The sequence below is a fragment of the Coregonus lavaretus genome (assembly GCF_964263955.1).
Source record: "Coregonus lavaretus genome assembly, chromosome: 3".
Taxonomy (NCBI): Eukaryota; Metazoa; Chordata; class Actinopteri; order Salmoniformes; family Salmonidae; genus Coregonus; species Coregonus lavaretus.
Genome location: NC_139990.1, coordinates 42105480 through 42120397, shown reverse-complemented (window position 1 = coordinate 42120397; position 14918 = coordinate 42105480). Strand labels below are relative to the sequence as shown.

The window sequence follows — 14918 nt, the reverse complement described above, 5'->3', positions numbered from 1 at the left end:
GTATCTCTGACTCGGACTGCTGTGTTATGGCAGCTGCTCATCAGAGCTCTGAAAGCAGACATGTAGAGACACAACATAGTGCTGTCATCTTTTTCTCTTTCTTCATGTAAGAAAATGTAATAGATGTAGAACAGTGAAAACAGAGTCACACAGGATACATGGTTTTACATCCAGTATACTTACAGTATACTAACTCAGTCATGCACAACGTGTGGCGATGCATTTTATGTCAAATGCATCACCACATGTTACTGTAAGATACAATCCCATTTTTACCACATCTGTGTGAATGTACCAATTGTTCAATGACAAATACCCTGCCTGAATTCAATCAAAACAGCTATAGCATAATTGTGTTCGCTGCTGGGAGTGACCGTGGAATGTATTAATCAATAGTTGTGATCAGTGTGGTAGGTTTTCTACATACAATACAGTATGATGATAGCTTCTCAGACAGACTCTCTGAGACACTTCATAGTCTAGCAGGGATGAGCCAAGACATGCTCACTCATATTAAACCTTCATAGTGTGGATGAGACCATAAACTTCTCACGAGAACATACGTCACATCATAACATTTCGATAGCTCTAAAATACTTTACGAAATTTATAAGGACAATTACAATGTCAATCTCTGTAAGATTTACCAGTCGCCAATTAGTCAGTCACTGGGAAAATACTTTTACTAGATGGAAAGTCAGGGCAGAGCCAGACACTGGAGTTGTTTATGTCCTGAAACGATCTGCAATAAACATTGTCAAGTGTCTTTCATTTCATCTAATGAAAATAACACTAACCATTCGTCTATACAAACTGGGTCATTGTCCCTTCAAAATACTGGGTCAAAATAGCAGATGACTAGAATGACATTACTCTCCTGTCATTACGGTCACAACTGCAACGTAGGATGAAGAGAATACTTTAGATCTGACATACAAAATACTTTCTGTTACTCCCTCTTTCTACATTTAGGTTTTGATTGAATTCAGGAATAATATACACTGAGTGGGCAACACATTAAGAACACCTGTTCTTTCCATGACAGACTGACCAGGTGAATCCAGGTGAAAGCTATGATCCCTTATTGATGTCACTTGTTAAATCCACTTCAATCAGTGTAGATGAAGGGGAGGAGACAGGTTAAATAAGGATTTTAAAGCCTTGAGACAATTGAGACATGGATTGTGTATGTGTGCCATTCAGAGGGTGAATGGACAAGACAAAATATTTAAGTGCCTTTGAACGGGGTAATTTGACACAACTGTGGGAAGCATTGGAGTCAACATGGGCCAGCATTCCTGTGGAATGCTTTCGACACCTTGTAGAGTCCATGCCCCGACGAATTGAGGCTGTTCTGAGGGCAAAATCAATATTAGGAAGGGGTTCTTAATGTTTTATACACTCAGTGCATAACCATACACAGTATCCATCAGATTTAATGTAGAGTGGTATAAAACCCAGTTCCTCCTAGTAATCTCAGTCCTACAGTATCCAGAACATATAGATAGGGATATCTATGTGTTCCGATGGTGGTTACCTCCAACGTTGTAGCCCAAACAGGAGTTCTGGTCACAGTAGCCAGCAGCACCAGCGGGGCCCGTGGATCCAGGGGTGCCCGGTCGCCCTGGGGGGCCCTGGCTGCCTGGTCTACCTGGGGGGCCCTGGCTGCCTGTACGGCCCTCTCCTAGAAGACCTGTGGAGGCAAGATACACAGTTAGTAACAGGACCTACAAGGAACAAAATATATACCAAAAACCAGTCTCTTGCTACGGCTGACCATGTTGTAAACTGTAGAGATAAAATAATGAAAACAATGTTTTATGAATCGTCCCTCCTGTTACTTCTGCGATGACAAACTAGGATGTAAAATAGTCTGTGTGTTGTTGAATATGTGTAGGTTCCCTCAGAATAATGCCCTGAACCCAGATCAGACAGTTTGGATTAGTTTATTATCCTACTTCTGTTGAATTTTCCACTACAGAAGCCTGTCCTTCAGCCCAGTTCCAGCCCAGTTTGATTACAGCAGCCTAGTTTGACTACAGCAGCCTAATCCCAGCCCAGTTACAGCCATGAACACACAGATCTATGTTTGCTGACATGGCAACAATCTGAGGCGTTGTGGTGGTCAGTGAGATATGAGTGGAATCCTCTGTCGGGTGGAATATTTGCGGGTGGAATATATACTCTCATTTACAGAGTTCTGCTTTTGGATAAAAAAAATATCATCCCTGATTTCCAGCAAAGTAGTGAAACCTCTGGCAGAACCCACAGTCTGTTTTGCCATTAATACATTTCAGAGAACTTTGTCAGAGCTGAGTATCAATTAAACAACAATCACCAGCATTGTCCTGTATTGATTTATGTACAAAGAAGAATCAATACAAAGGGTTTGTTTCTCACAAAAATATTGTCCAAACATCTGTTTGACATTCTAGACAGCAATCCAAAAAATATAAATTTTAAATCCAAAACACATGAGGATTTTTCTGATGTTATTAAAAGTTTCAAGTGTTGTTTTCTTTATAGAAAACCCATAGTAAGAGCAATTTCACTGCAGTCTGAATACACAAGAGCTGTCAATCAAAAAAACACTGTGGCCTTTGATTTACATGCTTTTATTTAAGTGTGTCAGCCGTTAGTGTCCCATGGAACCCATACTGTTCTACAAATACCTCTCATTATAGTGCTGGATTGTCTGTATAAGAAGGTGGTAGTGAATGGGATGCATATCTACACATGCATTATCTGGGATTTCTAATTGTTTGAGGGAGGATTGTGGCGGGAAGGTGAGAGGGGGGGGGGGGGGGGGGGGTGATGTGAGGATGACAAGGAGAAGTGTACACAGTGAACATACTGCATGTGGATTAGTATACACGCTGCCACTACATACTGCATGTGGATTAGTATACACGCTGCCACTACATACTGCATGTGGATTAGTATTCACTCTGCCTCTACATGCTGCATGTGGATTAGTATAAACTCTGCCTCTACATACTGCATGTGGATTAATATACACTCTGCCTCTACATACTGCATGTGGATTAATATACACTCTGCCTCTACATACTGCATGTGGATTAGTATAATCTCTGCCTATATATACTGCATGTGGATTAATATACACTCTGCCTCTACATACTGCATGTGGATTAATATACACTCTACCTCTACATACTGCATGTGGATTAGTATAAACTCTGCCTCTACATACTGCATGTGGATTAGTATAAACTCTGCCTATACATACTGTATGTGGATTAATATACACTCTACCTCTACATACTGCATGTGGATTAGTATAAACTCTGCCTCTACATACTGTATGTGGATTAGTATAAACTCTGCCTACACATACTGCATGTGGATTAGTATACACGCTGCCACTACATACAGTGGGGAAAAAAGTATTTAGTCAGCCACCAATTGTGCAAGTTCTCCCACTTAAAAAGATGAGAGAGGCCTGTAATTTTCATCATAGGTACACGTCAACTATGACAGACAAATTGAGGAAAATACATCCAGAAAATCACATTGTAGGATTTTTAATGAATTTATTTGCAAATTATGGTGGAAAATAAGTATTTGCTCACCTACAAACAAGCAAGATTTCTGGCTCTCACAGACCTGTAACTTCTTCTTTAAGAGGCTCCTCTGTCCTCCACTCGTTACCTGTATTAATGGCACCTGTTTGAACTTGTTATCAATATAAAAGACACCTGTCCACAACCTCAAACAGTCACACTCCAAACTCCACTATGGCCAAGACCAAAGAGCTGTCAAAGGACACCAGAAACAAAATTGTAGACCTGCACCAGGCTGGGAAGACTGAATCTGCAATAGGTAAGCAGAAAAAATCTACTGTGGGAGCAATTATTAGGAAATGGAAGACATACAAGACCACTGATAATCTCCCTCGATCTGGGGCTCCACGCAAGATCTCACCCCGTGGGGTCAAAATGATCAAAATGATCCCAGAACCACATGGGGGGACCTAGTGAATGACCTGCAGAGAGCTGGGACCAAAGTAACAAAGCCTACCATCAGTAACACACTACGCCGCCAGGGACTCAAATCCTGCAGTGCCAGACGTGTCCCCCTGCTTAAGCCAGTACATGTCCAGGCCCGTCTGAAGTTTGCTAGAGTGCATTTGGATGATCCAGAAGAGGATTGGGAGAATGTCATATGGTCAGATGAAACCAAAATATAACTTTTTGGTAAAAACTCAACTCGACGTGTTTGGAGGACAAAGAATGCTGAGTTGCATCCAAAGAACACCATACCTACTGTGAAGCATGGGGGTGGAAACATCATGCTTTGGTGCTGTTTTTCTGCAAAGGACCAGGACGACTGATCCGTGTAAAGGAAAGAATGAATGGGGCCATGTATCGTGAGATTTTGAGTGAAAACCTCCTTCCATCAGCAAGGGCATTGAAGATGAAACGTGGCTGGGTCTTTCAGCATGACAATGATCCCAAACACACCGCCCGGACAACGAAGGAGTGGCTTCGTAAGAAGCATTTCAAGGTCCTGGAGTGGCCTAGCCAGTCTCCAGAACTCAACCCCATAGAAAATCTTTGGAGGGAGTTGAAAGTCCGTGTTGCCCAGCGACAGCCCCAAAACATCACTGCTCTAGAGGAGATCTGCATGGAGGAATGGGCCAAAATACCAGCAACAGTGTGTGAAAACCTTGTGAAGACTTACAGAAAACGTTTGACCTGTGTCATTGCCAACAAAGGGTATATAACAAAGTATTGAGAAACTTTTGTTATTGACCAAATACTTATTTTCCAACATAATTTGCAAATAAATTCATTAAAAATCCTACAATGTGATTTTCTGGATTTCTTTTTCTCATTTTGTCTGTCATAGTTGACGTGTACCTATGATGAAAATTACAGGCCTCTCTCATCTTTTTAAGTGGGAGAACTTGCACAATTGGTGGCTGACTAAATACTTTTTTTCCCCACTGTACTGCATGTGGATTAGTATACATTCTGCCTCTACATACTGCATGTGGATTAGTATACAAGCTGCCTCTACATACTGCATGTGGATTAGTATCAACTCTGCCTATACATACTGCATGTGGATTAGTATAAACTCTGCCTCTACATACTGCATGTGGATTAGTATAAACTCTGCCTCTACATACTGCATGTGGATTAGTATAAACTCTGCCTCTACATACTGCATGTGGATTAGTATAAACTCTGCCTCTACATACTGCATGTGGATTAGTATAAACTCTGCCTCTACATACTGCATGTGGATTAGTATAAACTCTGTCTCTACATACTGCATGTGGATTAGTATAAACTCTGCCTCTACATACTGCATGTGGATTAGTATAAACTCTGCCTCTACATACTGCATGTGGATTAGTATAAACTCTGCCTCTACATACTGCATGTGGATTAGTATAAACTCTGCCTCTACATACTGCATGTTGTCTGGATATCATGTTTATCGTCTGTCTGTATTGGGTAAATCCATTTGAATTCAATCACGTTTTGACAGCATCCTTTTTGATAAAAAAAAACTTTCCATACATGTTTGCCCATGAAAGAAGTGGTCAGAAAGTGACATTTTGGATCTTGAATGCCAAAACATTTCAGAGATAAATGTGCTCAAAGTTTACCCATTTTGCATACCCTACTATACTATGAGACATTCATGTCTTCATCACTGGAAAAGATTGAGATTGATATTATTTAAAAGTTTACAAACAGGGTTGACAAATTGTTTAATAATGGTATGGTGGGGTATGCAAAATGGGTAAACTTTGAGCACCTTTATTTCTTGAATGTTTTGGCATTCAGGTCCAAAAAGTCACTTTCTGGCCACTTCTATCATGGGGAAATATGTATGGAAGATTTTGTTCAAATCAAAAGGGGTGCTGTCAAGAAGAGATTGAATTCAAATCAAAAGGGCTGCTGTCAAAAAGTGATTGAATTCAAATAAAAAAGGGTGCTGTCAAAAAGTGATTGAATTCAAATCAAAAGGTGTGCTGTCAAAAAGTGATTGAATTCAAAGCAAAAAGGGTGCTGTCAAAAAGTGATTGAATTCAAATCAAAAAGGGTGCTGTCAAAAAGTGATTGAATTCAAATCAAAAGGGGGGCTGTCAAAAAGTGATTGAATTCAAAGCAAAAAGGGTGCTGTCAAAAAGTGATTGAATTCAAATCAAAAAGGGTGCTGTCAAAAAGTGATTGAATTCAAATGATATACCCTATATTCTGTTTATTGAATAGTGGCAGCACCACTATTCAAATTCCTGAATATGCAAATGTTTTGGCGAACAAAGGTGATTCTGATTCTGTAAGATGGAAGGATGAGAGGGAGGAGTGTGATGGGAGGATAAGAGAGGAGTGATGAGAGGATGTAAGGGGATGTTGTGCTGGTCCTTACCTGGTGGCCCTGGGGGACCTCTGGGGCCCTGTGTCCCCACACCTTGACTCCCCCTCTCCCCCTTCTCTCCTGGGAAACCTGAGGACAGACCACACACGAAGAAGATATGACTTTGACCTTAACAGAAAGTCACCATGTCCTCATGTAACTTCTTACATTCTCCTAGTACCTCTCTGACACCCAGTACACTGGTCTTCATCTAGTCAGACTAACCCTAACCCTAACCCTTCTCCTAGTACCTCTCTGACACCCAGTACACTGGTCTACATCTAGTCAGACTAACCCTAACCCTTCTCCTAGTACCTCTCTGACACCCAGTACACTGGTCTTCATCTAGTCAGACTAACCCTAACCCTTCTCCTAGTACCTCTCTGACACCCAGTACACTGGTCTTCATCTAGTCAGACTAACCCTAACCATTCTCCTAGTACCTCTCTGACACCCAGTACACTGGTCTACATCTAGTCAGACTAACCCTAACCCTTCTCCTAGTACCTATCTGACACCCAGTACACTGGTCTACATCTAGTCAGACTAACCCTAACCCTTCTCCTAGTACCTATCTGACACCCAGTACACTGGTCTACATCTAGTCAGACTAACCCTAACCCTTCTCCTAGTACCTATCTGACACCCAGTACACTGGTCTACATCTAGTCAGACTAACCCTAACCCTTCTCCTAGTACCTCTCTGACACCCAGTACACTGGTCTTCATCTAGTCAGACTGCCCTTCTCTACTATGCCCTGCCAAGCAATGCTTTAACTGCTCAGTAAACCAGTACTCTTTCCTCTGGTGGCTGTACCCAACCTAGTCCATTAGTATGCCTTGGTTTCCCTGCCCTACCGTCCCCTGTCAAGCTGAACCAAGCCAAGCTCCTGCCCTACCGTCCCCTGCCAAGCTGAACCAAGCCAAGCTCCTGCCCTACCGTCCCCTGCCAAGCTGAACCAAGCCAAGCTCCTGCCCTACCGTCCCCTGCCAAGCTGAACCAAGCCAAGGTCCTGCTCTACCGTCCCCTGCCAAGCTGAACCAAGCCAAGGTCCTGCCCTAGTGAGCCCTGCCAAGCTGAACCAAGCCAAGCTCCTGCTCTACCGTCCCATGCCAAGCTGAACCAAGCCAAGGCCCTGCTCTACCGTCCCCTGCCAAGCTGAACCAAGCCAAGCTCCTGCTCTACCGTCCCCTGCCAAGCTGAACCAAGCCAAGGTCCTGCCCTAGTGAGCCCTGCCAAGCTGAACCAAGCCAAGCTCCTGCTCTACCGTCCCATGCCAAGCTGAACCAAGCCAAGGCCCTGCTCTACCGTCCCCTGCCAAGCTGAACCAAGCCAAGCTCCTGCTCTACCGTCCCCTGCCAAGCTGAACCAAGCCAAGGTCCTGCCCTAGCGAGCCCTGCCAAGCTGAACCAAGCCAAGGTCCTGCCCTAGCGAGCCCTGCCAAGCTGAACCAAGCCAAGGTCCTGCCCTAGCGAGCCCTGCCAAGCTGAACCAAGCCAAGGTCCTACTCTACCGTCCCCTGCAAAGCTGAACCAAGCCAAGGCCCTGCCCTAGCGAGCCCTGCCAAGCTGAACCAAGCCAAGGTCCTGCCCTAGCTAGCCCTGCCAAGCTGAACCAAGCCAAGGTCCTGCCCTAGCGAGCCCTGCCAAGCTGAACCAAGCCAAGATCCTGCCAAGCTGAACCAAGCCAAGGTCCTGCCCTAGCGAGCCCTGCCAAGCCAAATCAGAGGAGTGGTGGTGTGTGGTGTTGTTTAACACCAGGCTGACACTCTGTTTATGGTGTTTAACACCAGGCTGACACTCTGTTTATGGTGTTGTTTAACACCAGGCTGACACTCTGTTTATGTGTTTAACTGACTGGAGGAGAGAAGCAGAGGCCCTACTGCTAACTACTTATGTGTCAGACGAGACTGTTGATGTTTCTACAGTAGCTGACTACTGCTGACTAGCCTCATCTCTCTGCTCTCTGCTCTCCCTGTACCATTATCAAGTCTGTTCTAATTGGCAACACAAAGACTATTGCTGCAGACGCTCAAACATGCTGCATCTCTATGTAAATAGTTCAGGTTATGTTTGTGTATAATGTTCTGTCATATTCCTGTTTGTGTATAATGTTCTGTCACATTCCTGTTTGTGTATAATGTTTTGTCATATACCCGTTTGTGTATAATGTTCTGTCATATTCCTGTTTGTGTTTTATTTATTTTTTTGGGGGGGCTAGATCAGCTTAATATTGCAGATAGATTGTAACTTCCATCAATGTAATTGTCTGCATCACTTTCAATCCCCCATGTTTTTTATATATATATAAATATATATATACATATACATACATACATACATACATACATACATACATACATACATACATACATACATACATACATACATACATACATATACACATATATACACACATACATACATACATACACACACACACACACATACATATATACATATATACATATACATACATACACATAGATATATATATATACATACATACACATATACACACATACACACACACATACACATACATACATACATACATACATACATACATACATACATACATACATACATACATACATACATACATACATACATACATACATACATACATACATACATACATACATACATACATACATACATACATACATACATACATATATACATACATACATACATGCCTTGTAAAGATCCGACGGCGAACGAGTAAACTGCCTCTCCCATCAATCCTATTAGCCAACGTTCAAGCTTTGGATAATAAAATGGACGATTTAAGATTACGGTTATCCTACCAACGGGACATTAAAAACTGTAATATCTTATGTTTCACGGAGTCGTGGCTGAATGACAACAATGACAACATTCAGCTAGCAGGCTATACGCTACATCGGCAGGACAGAACGGCAGACTCGGGTAAGACGAGGGGTGGCGGTCTCTGTATTTTTGTAAACAACAGCTGGTGCACAAAATCAAATACTAAGGAAGTCTCAAGGTTTTGCTCGCCTGAGGTAGAGTATCTTATGATAAGCTGTAGACCACACTATTTACCAAGAGAGTTTTCATCTATACTTTTCATAGCTGTCTATTTACCACCACAAACCAATGCTGGCATTAAGATTGCACTGAATGAGTTGTACAAGGCCATTAATCAACAGGAAAACGCTCATCCAGATGCAGCGCTCCTAGTAGCAGGGGACTTTAATGCAGGGAAACTTAAATCCGTTCTACCTCATTTCTACCAGCATGTTAAATGTGCAACCAGAGGGGAAAAAACTCTAGACCACCTTTACTCCACACACAGAGACGCATACAAAGCTCTCCCTCGCCCTCCATTTGGCAAATCTGACCATAACTCTATCCTCCTGATTCCTGCTTATAAGCAAAAACTGAAGCAGGAAGCACCAGTGACTCGGCTAATAAAAAAGTGGTCAGATGACGCAGATGCTAAGCTACAGGACTGTTTTGCTAGCACAGACTGGAACATGTTCAGGGATTCTTCAGACAGCATTGAGGAGTACACCACATCAGTCACTGGCTTCATCAATAAGTGCATCGATGATGTCGTCCCCACAGTGACCGTACGTACATACCCCAACCAGAAGCCATGGATTACAGGAAACATCCGCACTGAGCTAAAGGGTAGAGCTGCCGCTTTCAAGGAACGGGACTCTAACCCGGACGCTTATAAGAAATCCCGCTATGACCTCCGACGAACCATCAAACAGGCAAAGAGTCAATACAGGTCTAAGATTGAATCATACTACACTGGCTCTGACGCTCGTCGGATGTGGCAGGGCTTGAAAACTATTACAGACTACAAAGGGAAGCACAGCCGCGAGCTGCCCAGTGACACAAGCCTACCAGACGAGCTAAACCACTTCTATGCTCGCTTCGAGGCAAGCAACACTGAAGCATGCATGAGAGCACCAGCTGTTCCGGACGACTATGTGATCACGCTCTCCGTAGCCGATGTGAGTAAGACTTTTAAGCAGGTCAACATTCACAAGGCCGCAGGGCCAGACGGATTACCAGGACGTGTACTCCGAGCATGTGCTGACCAACTGGCAAGTGTCTTCACTGACATTTTCAACATGTCCCTGACTGAGTCTGTAATACCAACATGTTTCAAGCAGACCACCATAGTCCCCGTGCCCAAGAACTCTAAGATAACCTGCCTAAATGACTACCGACCCGTGGCACTGACGTCTGTAGCCATGAAGTGCTTTGAAAGACTGGTCATGGCTCACATCAACAGCATAATCCCAGAAACCCTAGACCCACTCCAATTTGCATACCGCCCCAACAGATCCACAGATGATGCAATCTCTATCGCACTCCACACTGCCCTTTCCCACCTGGACAAGAGGAACACCTACGTGAGAATGCTATTCATTGACTACAGCTCAGCATTCAACACCATAGTGCCCTCAAAGCTCATCACTAAGCTAAGGATCCTGGGACTAAACACCTCCCTCTGCAACTGGATCCTGGACTTCCTGACGGGCCGCCCCCAGGTGGTAAGGGTAGGTAACAACACATCTGCCACACTGATCCTCAACACGGGGGCCCCTCAGGGGTGCGTGCTCAGTCCCCTCCTGTACTCTCTGTTCACCCATGACTGCATGGCCAGGCACGACTCCAACACCATCATTAAGTTTGCCGACGACACAACAGTGGTAGGCCTGATCACCGACAACGATGAGACAGCCTATAGGGAGGAGGTCAGAGATCTGGCCGTGTGGTGCCAGGACAACAACCTCTCCCTCAACGTGACCAAGACAAAGGAGATGATTGTGGACTACAGGAAAAAAAAGAGGACTGAGCACGCCCCCATTCTCATCGACGGGGCTGTAGTGGAACAGGTTGAGAGCTTCAAGTTCCTTGGTGTCCACATCACCAACGAACTATCATGGTCCAAACACACCAAGACAGTCGTGAAGAGGGCACGACAAAGCCTATTCCCCCTCAGGAGACTAAAAAGATTTGGCATGGGTCCTCAGATCCTCAAAAAATTCTACAGCTGCACCATCGAGAGCATCCTGACTGGTTGCATCACCGCCTGGTATGGCAACTGCTTGGCCTCTGACCGCAAGGCACTACAGAGGGTAGTGCGTACGGCCCAGTACATCACTGGGGCAAAGCTCCCTGCCATCCAGGACCTCTATACCAGGCGGTGTCAGAGGAAGGCCCTCAAAATTGTCAAAGACTCCAGTCACCCTAGTCATAGACTGTTCTCTCTGCTACCGCACGGCAAGCGGTACCGGAGTGCCAAGTCTAGGTCCAAAAGACTTCTCAACAGCTTCTACCCCCAAGCCATAAGACTCCTGAACAGCTAATCATGGCTACCCGGACTATTTGCACTGCCCCCCCACCCCATCCCTTTTACGCTGCTGCTACTCTGTTAAGTATTTATGCATAGTCACTTTAACTCTACCCACATGTACATATTACCTCAACTAGCCGGTGCCCCCGCACATTGACTATGCAACGGTACCCCCCTGTATATATAGCCTCCCTACTGTCACTTTATTCTATTGTATATATAGCCTCCCTACTGTCACTTTATTTTTTACTTCTGCTCTTTTTTTCTCAACACTTTTTTGTTGTTGTTTTATTCTTACTTTTTTGTTTAAAATAAATGCACTGTTGGTTAAGGGCTGTAAGTAAGCATTTCACTGTAATGTCTGCACCTGTTGTATTCGGCGCATGTGACCAATAAAATTTGATTTGATTTGATTTGATACATACATACATATTATTTAAAAATATATATATATTCCCCTTTATTACTTTCCAACCCACCACCCTTTCCCTACTTGCAGTAAACTAGTGAACAACAATGCTTAGGCCTCTACTTCCAGCTTATACCTACTATCTACATTTTATGGACACAGTCAATTTTACAATAATTATATTTTGTCTGTTTTTTCTCCTGAACTTCCTCTACTCTCAACCTCTCCGATCATTTTCATGATGTCCATCCGGTTTGCTTCTATATGCCATATCTTTCTAACTGTGCTCTTTCACAAAAGCTCCCAACCTACAACCTATATAGTTATTATGGACACAGTATGATTACATTATTAGTTATCTTGTTATTATTTGTTGTTAGTTGTTATTAGTCCCATCCTTCAATTCCATTCAACACCTCCCATCTATCTTTTAACACCATCCATATAGGATTTCTATTTGCCATATATATTTCAACTGTACTGTGATGTCTTACAAAAGTTCTGAACCTTTCTATTCTCATTGTTTCTACAGATTGTGAATTGAAAATAAACATTTTTGCTAAAAGTATTATTATGTTATTGATCGATTGACTATGACTTTTCAGATCACCCAGTAATGCTATCTGCAGGGTTAGCTCCAGGTAAATATTGCAATCCTTTATCCATTCCTGGACCTGTGTCCAAAAACAAGCTACAAATGGACAGTACCAAAACAAATGATCTAATGATTCTGTCTCTTCGCAGCAAAATCTGCAGAGCTGGGAAGATTGTATCCCCCATATAAATAACATTATATTGGTAGCAAGAATTTTATATAATAATTTAAATTGAAAGATTCTAAGTTTTGAATCCAGTGTCGTTTTGCATATCAGTTCATAAACACTATGCCATGGGATCGGTACGTCAAAAATCTCTTCCCAACTATTTTGCAATCTATATGGAACGGCTGTCAATCCTTTGGTCCTTAAATGAAACTGATATACCTTTTTATTTATCACAGTTTTCCTTAACAAATTATGCTCTTTAATGCAAGGCCGACAGACAAGTTCCTTACTTTCTCCCCCTTCCACTTTCCTCTTCCATTTTTGCGGTAAGGCTGCAATTATTTGGTTGTAATTTTGGATAGAGCAGACATTTCCATATGTTTTTGTTAGCTGCATGTGCGACATAACTCCACCAGTCCTACCGATGATATCATTTACGAAGATTATACCTTTTTAAAATATTTTGTCAAAAGAAAAAGTATATTTAGTATATTTGAGTTTAACCACAATATTTGTTGCATTATTTGTTCTGTCGTTTCTGGAGGATTAAATTGAAATTGCAACCAACTTTCTATGGTTTGTTTTAGAAATAGTGATATTTGGGAGATGATCTCCTTTTCAAATAACTGAAAGTGAGTGGTTGTAATCTGAATAAAGGGAAAAAGGCCATTCTTGAACATTGGGTGAGACAATCTTACTAATTTGCTAGAGAACCAGTTCGGATTTAAGTATAACTTTTGTATGACTGAAGCTTTTAGTGATAGGTCTAATGCTTTAATATTTAATAATTTCTGTCCTCCGAATTCATATTCATTATATAAATAGGCCCGTTTAATTTTGTCTGGCTTGCCGTTCCAAATAAAATGGAATAAAAACTGTTCGCTAGGCGTAGGCAAGACCATAAGCAAATAGGTAAACTGGGATTATACTAAAGAGTTAATCAGGGTGATTTTTCCACAAATTGACAGGTATTTACCTTTCCATGGTAGCAAGATCTTATCTATTTTTGCTAACTTTCTATTAAAATTTATTGAAGTGAGATCATTTATTTCCTTTGGGATATGTATTCCGAGTATATCCACATCACCATCAGACCATTTTATTGGTAAACTACATGGTAATGTAACATTTTTATTTTTTAGTGATCCAATACGTAATATAGTACATTTGTCATAATTTGGTTGTAATCCAGAGAGGTTAGAAAATGTATCTAGATCCTCTATGAGGCTGTGGAGGGATTCTAGTTGTGGATGTAAAAGAAACATGAATCATCAGCGCACAATGACACCTTTGTTTTTAAGCCCTGGATTTCTAATCCCCTGATATTATTGTTGGATCTGATTTTAATAGCTAACATCTCAATGGCCACAATAAATAGATATGCCGATAGTGGACAACCTTGTTTCACTCCTCTTGACAGTTTAAAACTTTCGGAGAAATAGCCATTATTTACTATTTTACACCTAGGGTTACTATACATGATTTTGACCCATTTTATAAGAGATTCTCCAAAATTGAAATGCTCCAGGCATTTATATATAAACATTTATATATAAACCCCAGTTGTACCTTTTCCAAGTCTGCTATGAATAGATATTCCATAGTGTTCTATTGTTTCCAATACTTGCCTTATATTATCTCCAATGTATCTTCCATGTAAAAAAAACTGTCTGATTAGAATGAATAATATCCGACAATACCTTTTTAATTCTATGCGCTATACATTTTGCTAGAATTTTTGCATCACAACACTGAAGTGTAAAGGGCCTCCAATTTTTTTAATGGACTGGATCTTTATATTTTTCACTTGTATCCTGTTTCAGTAATAACGAGATCAGACCTTCTTCTTGAGTGTCAGATAATCTACCATTTACATAGGAGTGGTTAAAACATGCTAATAACGGTCCACTTAGTATATCAAAAAAGGTTTGGTATACCTCGACTGGTATGCCATCCAACCCTGGAGTTTTCCCAGACGTAAAGTCTTTAATTGCATCCAGAAGTTCCT

The 14918-nt window shown here is 42.0% G+C and overlaps 1 pseudogene across 1 annotated transcript in view; it reads right to left on the bottom strand.

Moving 5' to 3' along the window:
- Positions 1-14918, bottom strand: part of LOC311107354 (collagen alpha-1(XIV) chain-like) — a 148862-nt pseudogene that overhangs the window by 2884 nt on the left and 131060 nt on the right. The window contains exons 39-40 of the transcript in view: positions 6409-6486; positions 1538-1693 (exon numbers count right to left, since the gene is read on the bottom strand). The product of the transcript in view is annotated as a collagen alpha-1(XIV) chain-like (transcript). The remainder of the gene's footprint in view (positions 1-1537; positions 1694-6408; positions 6487-14918) is intronic.